Source organism: Aplysia californica, unplaced genomic scaffold, assembly GCF_000002075.1.
Source record: "Aplysia californica isolate F4 #8 unplaced genomic scaffold, AplCal3.0 scaffold00021, whole genome shotgun sequence".
Classification (NCBI taxonomy): Eukaryota; Metazoa; Mollusca; class Gastropoda; order Aplysiida; family Aplysiidae; genus Aplysia; species Aplysia californica.
This window is the reverse complement of record NW_004797291.1, coordinates 1,901,518-1,908,492: the sequence shown is the minus strand read 5'-3', so window position 1 is coordinate 1,908,492 and position 6,975 is coordinate 1,901,518.

The following is a 6,975-nucleotide window of genomic DNA, read 5'->3' as shown; positions in this document are numbered from 1 at the left end:
AAATCTGATTGTTGACCCGAGCCCAGTCGCGTAGTGAACTGTTGTGAATGCAACCAACTTGTTTCGCGCGCTCACTCATATATGGCCGTATGCGCCGTAAAACTACTCCTACAAAAACCCAATAAATGTGAGGGGTCTGCTGTACGCCATGTGTTAGAGTTAGAGTAGGCAAGGCGATTGATTCAAAGTCAAAGGACTTGTGGTTTCATAACTCCCTTTTCTGTCGTACCTGTCTCCATTTCATCGTCTGTCATTAGCAATAGAAATAGAATGCTTTCATTCTCTTGCTCCAGAGGACGGACTAATACAAATGGGCCTTGTTTTAGCAGGGCGATCTGTTATAAGCAGGTAAAAGTACATTTTCCAGGTATGCAAAAATGTTACAGTGAGAAACTAACAAGAGGCAGACGGGAGGGGGGTTGGAGTTGCGGTACCAAAGACCGAGTTAGCGCGAGGAGCACACTATACACCAGCGCCAACTTTTTTGTTTCACCCTTGTAAGGCCTGTTTATGGCCGCTTCCTGAAATGGAAAGGCGAGGCACGGACTCACTGACCATGGCACTTGCCAGCAACAGATTAAGAATAGAATGGGATGGGGAAGGGGAGTGAGCGATCTGGAGTGGGGGTAGGGAGGTGACGCCCAGCGCGCCAGACGCTCACGTCTGTGAGGCAGTGTACAGTGTTGGAGACTACACTGTGTTAGTGTAGGTAGGCCCTACATCGACTAAAGCCTGGTGTGTCGAAAAGGCAACTGGCGGGTAAGCGGACTAAATGTGAAGAACTAATGCGTAGACCATTAGCGTGGCTTTTCCTCCCATTTATGTTCGTGGGCTTTGCCAGGTAAGCATGTCAATAAAGCAGAGTGGGCAGTAAAAAAAAGTCGATATAAGAGAAATTGTTTAATGACTTAATGAAGATATTGAAGGAAAAATTTCGTAGTTCTTGGAAAACCTGTCGATATGTCAAAATGTCGATACATTATTATATAAGTGCAGTGGCGGGAGGCCGTTGGTACAAGAGCTCCACCTAACCCTGGCCCTCCCCGTTTCTAATTATTCTAAACCAGTCAGTGCAGTCAGTGCTCTAGATCTACATAGGCCTACACGTACTAGGCCTAGCCTAGCCTACATCCTGGCGACCCGTCACCCGCTGGCTGCATGCGCGCCAGTGAAGAGACAGACAACGAGGAAGGTTTATCATGCTTGTCGCACCGCTTGTGGTCGTGTCTGCTGGGAGCAAGCAAAATCTTTGCACCAAAGTTATTTTTGTCACTGTAGAAAAATCTAGGCATCGTTCTTCCCGCACAAGAAGAAAGGTGCGTGAAACTCCTCTTTGCAGCACCAAATTGGTGCAAGCTAAAAATTTGATCCAAATTTCCGCTAGGCTAGCATCTTATACTACACTAGTCTACGGTAACTCAAAATATGAAGAATGGGTATTGAAACTGTTGAGTCCCTCTATTGTGTAGCAAGCCCTGTTAAGGTGAATTTTCAAATTGAGTCTGGTTGTTGGTGCTGCATGAAGTAGATCTAATTAGAAATCTTTAAAACTTCTCAGATTGCGAGCATAGTGAGTTGTTAGTATTGTTTCACTTTATTGCAGCTTTTATGCGGTTTCATCTAGAAATAGTTGTAAATATCGACAGATGTAGATTACGGGGTATCTTGCAGATTCTAACTGACTTTCTCTAGAAATCTAGTTGAATCACGTTAACGCTTTGCTTCTTGTGCCATTCAGCAGGCTACAGTTAGAAGTTAGAAGAGAAAGTGCGCATAAAATAGCTTGGTCCTCATTAGCCGCGGGATTTTGAGCTCAAGAATAATGTTCGCTCTTTTTCCTGTACGTAGTACATTTGTATGATAAGTATGAATGGCTTACACTGAGCTTGTCCAAAAAGAAATTGTACTGTTTCCATTGTCTGCTTTTTACTGATCGATCAGACACTGACAAGGATTGGTCATCAATCACACTCACTGTCTCTTTGCTTTTCTCTCTGTCTGTCTGTCTTTCTCTCTCTCTCTCTCTCTCTCTCTCTCTCTCTCTCTCTCTCTCTCTCTCTCACACACACACACACACACACACACACACACACACACACACACACACACAAACACGCACAGAGAAACTCACAGAAAGCAATAGAAAGAACAGACCACACCAGAGCGCCCGCCTACCGCTCATTACAATTTTAATAGTAGCTAGTAGTAAGCCTATTGCCCATTTGTTCACTTTCCAAGTATGCACCACCTTGTCTACAACCCACGCGACGCCACTGTATAAGTCTTGTATAAATGGATTATACTTTCCTGTAATGAAGTGTATCACTTCTTGTTTCTTGATCAAGTCTTATATATATATATGGTGACACAGCGTTACATGTGTTAGTATTGTGGTAAGCACAAACTGGTACCCGGGGGCTCTCGTGGCCTAAAGGTTAAGGTGTTGGCCTCTCATTCAAAAGGTCCCGGGTTCAAATCCGGGTAGCGACCGAAAAATTTTCTTCTCTAAATTTGTCTCCTTTCACCTCATTTCCTGCTCTCTAGCAATGTTCTGTCGTCTGCTTTCGACTCCTCTTTCTGCCCCCACCCCCTCACCTCCTTCCTCTGGGCTCCTGATTCTTTCTGCAGCCTTTCTACTCCTTCGCTTCTTCTTACTGCTGTCTTTCAGCCACACCCCTGATCTTCTGGAAGGAAAGATCTACACCTAGCCTTTTCGGACAAGGGCGAAAAATCCCGGAAGGCCCGTGTGCAAGTTGCGCACGTTAAAGATCCCTCGGCGGTCTAAAATCGATAAGAGTAGGCTTCGGCCGCCACCTGGGCAAAATTCAAAATTTCCTACCAACTGAAAATATTAGGTGTGTCCCGCGCGCTCATATTACCTTATGCAGTTGCGAGCGCCGTAAAACACTTTACAAAAACAAAACAAACAAACTGGTACCCCTTGATTTCAAAATTTCACGTGGGTAGCGGGTACTGTCGCCCATTGCAATGATGCAAGCTTGGCATGTTCTGAGCAAATTAATCTTAAATTTAATCGTTGTGGCAGTGAATTCCAGTCAAATCAAAGCTTGGCCCAGTCGTTGTACATGATGTAGGCCTACAATGTTAATGTTGTTTTGCGAGGTCGCTCTTAAGCCCTCAGGGTGACGTGTGTTGAGTAGGCTGGCAATGGCAAAACATTTACATTTTGCTGCTGTACTGTAGATATTGCACCATTACACGGACAATGTGTGGGTGCGCATTGTGTTGCTGGAATGTGTGCATACATTTTTAATGCTGTGGTCGACGCCAATGAGTACCAGAATGTTCTCCGGACGTACTTGGTTTCCTTCTTTCAAACCCATAGAGACGTATTATTTATAATCACAGCATTAAAAAAAATACGGCTAAGTTCTGCGGTTGGAAGATATTCAACTATATTACACTGCCACCTCCTCATCTGTCTATTTGAACTACATGTATTTCATGCAAGTCTGCTGCTAGTCTTTCTCTCCTTTATGCCTTCAAACTCTCCTTGAAGAGAACTCCATCCTAGATGAATGTGACAATTCGCCTAGTCAGTTCAAACGTAATTTTTGGAAAGGTGGAATGTGTTTTAACGCCTTTGTATCCTGCAACTGCTGATAACTCTTCCAGTGTCTGTATTGTATGAAATTGACCTGCACAGCTGGTCGTTGTGAGAAAGCGATATCGAAGATGCCAGAGCAGTATCTGTCTGTCTTCTTGGGCAGTAGAATAGAAACCTGTGGTCTGCTTGGTCTGGGTCTGTCAGGTGTAACTCCAGTGACTTGGAACCAATCTTTCAGGATATTGATGGTAGGATGGGAGCAATGATGAAGCATCCGTGCCACTCTACAGTACTCTACTGGCTGAGAGTGCAGCTTGGAGTATTCAAAATCCCCAACAGCGCTCCTCGGTGCTTAACCTTGTCATCGTGTACAGCAATTTAACTTTAAGTCAAGAAAAACCGGCAGGAATGTGTATGTACTTGTTTTTTCGTTCTATAATCGCGAATAAAAAAATATGTTGATCTAAACACAATTTAGACGATTTCATAATTTCGGCGGAATTTAAGTTACATATTACAAAACAAGTTAATTTGGTAGCCTACATGGTGAGTGATGTGCAAAATTTCGCTCACTAAGTCAGGTGAACAAGGGCACAGTTTCAATAAAAACAAAGTGGAAAATTTCTATTGCCGCTGGACACGTCCAAATTTCAGTAAAATCTGACAATGTCACTGTGGAAGTTGCATCCTGAGTCAGCGAAATTTCGACAGGAAGAAACTGGAGCTGGAACTGGAAGAAGTGCTACGGATAACCCCTCACAGCTGCTCACTTGCATCTGCTACAGTAAGGGGCTGTTCAAATATAATCTTACACCTGGGAGGTGGGGGGTTTGGCTCCTGTAAGAAAGGGGGAGGGGGGGGGGGGTCTTGAACTGATGTAATATTACACTTTTGTGAGGTGAAAAAATATTTTTGACATACTGAAGAACACTGCCTTTGTTGATGATAACTATAGTCTATATATATATATCTCTCTCTCTATATATATATCTCTCTCCATATATATATATATATATCTCTCTCTCTATATATATATATCTCTATCTAATTTCACTATTTGTTTTCAGCATAATGATCAGAAATACATGTAACAGATACAGTGGAATCCTGATAGTCAACTTGCTTTTAAAGTCAACTCTTGCTTACAGTCAGTCAACACCTCACTGTGGTCCCGTTTTTTACCTTCTTTGTGTAATTTTCAGTAGATCTAATTGTGTTTCTGATACGGTCAAAAGCTTGAGTGTTAAGCTTGCGTGAAGTCAGCAATTTGGGGCTAAATCCCAAGATGAATTCATTTAAGAAGAGATATTTCGCCTGAGCTAGTGGTGTACGCACCTCAAATTACTTTGTTCTTTCATTATCTCTTGTTTTGGTGACAACTTCAGAATTATTATCCTCCCTGAAATTGAGATTACATCTTGTTTATTACCAGGTAGGCTACTTTGTAATTTTGTAGGAGTCATCTTCAATTTTCAATGGCCAGTACATGTAGTAGGCCTACAATGGATAAAGTCAACCTTGCTCAAAGTCAACATTTTTTTCTGTACGGGGTGTTGACTTTATCAGAATTCTACTGTAACTTGTTTTTATTTGTAATCAAGGCCCTTTTGTCATTGACATGAGTTTCATTTTTTTCCTTATTAGTAATAAAGAGTGTATGCAACATTTTGCTTGAATGATTTACTCTTGTGAGGCACCGTGGTGAAATCAGGCGCTCGTCAAAATAATGAAAGTGAAAAAACTGGCATTTTTTCCGCAGGTTTGGGAACTTTTATTGAATTTTTGTTTTTTCGCTTAACACCATTTACGTCCATATAATAACACATTTCCATGCGAAATTTACTGAAAAACGTTCATTAAATGCACAAAATATGTTATTTTTCAGTTTTAAAGGCTCTCAAGCTATTGAAGTAATCTAACTTTGGCGGCCGTTTTCTCACTAAATTTAACTCTGACATCAGGTGACCCACACCTCCTTCAATTGCAAATATTTTGACTTCTATTTAGCATAGATGAATATCGTTTTCATCAAAAGGAAGGCAAATGGACAGGCTTTAACCCTCTAGTGCCCAGGTATAGAAATCATTGACAGAAAAATTTCATATTCACAGAACATGTTCAAAAGGAAGTACAATAACCAAATTTGAAAGTTTCTTTCATCTAAAACTTGTATTTAAAAAGTTACAGACCGTGCCATAAATGGCACATTGGGCATTTGGGTATTATGTGCCAGATATGTCACACTGGGTAGCGTTGAACAAATTTATCATGTTTTAGGTCTTTGAGTCACATCTGGGGCGTTTGCATTGGTGTCTGTCGGCGTGGAGAGGAAGACGATCCATGCGATCGAGCTGTGAGTCAACAGTTGGGAACTTCTCTTGAGTGCTAGAGTGTAAGAGAAACTAAGGACTCCCAGCTACAGATCGTCCTGGCAACCTGTCGACGGTAACCTGACTGTCAGCAATCGACTGATGGAAGTCACATAGCTTGACTGGGGACTGCTGAAGCATCCTGCAGTGACGACGATATCCCAACCAACTGGTGACTACCACCATGTTGATTGTGTCGTAGAACAAATAAATGTACCAATTTCGAGTCTTTTGCTTTGTAGAGAGCGGTGAGACAATGAAGTAAATCTACCTCTCCCATGTGTTTGTTGTACGTGCGAATTACAGCAGAGCAATTCACTGCAGTGTTTTCATTCAGTCTTTTGTCCCACCTGGTAACATTCTCAACAGATTCTGGTCCAACATATGACGAAATGACATCCACTTTTTTGCTGTCGTACCATCGAACGACGACGATATTGGAGTCAGCATCCACTAGACTCTGCCTTCAACCTTTCAAGAGGTTTTCACGGACGGTTCCCACTTATTGTAGTCCTTTCTCCTTCAACTGTTTCACCATGTTTACGCTCGAAAGGTGGTTGTCGACAAAAATTTTGCAATTCTTTCCATCCTTCAAGTTCTTCACCATGTCCATGACAATGTCACCTCCCATGCCTAGTTCAGATCTACGAGTATGAGCTCCATTTGAACCTTGATACACATCAAAGTCATGCAGAGTGCCTTCACTTCCGCAACAAGCCCACAATTTGAAACCCCATTTGTGGGGTATTTTCCGAATGTATTGTTTCAGATTACACCGACCTTTGAAAGATACCATAATTAATTCATGAACAAACTGATGCTTAGACGGAATAATCTTTTTGAAATTGGATTCTAGATCATTGAGCCACGGACGGAGTTTCCTTACACGATCATTGCTTGTGCTCTCATCATGAGTCTCATTGCTGACAAATTGCAATCGCTTCAAGAAAAAAATTAAGTACCGGTAGTGCGTGTTTCACAGCTTGTACAAATACACTTGTATAGAGTAAAATAACTTTATGAACCCTTACATACAGT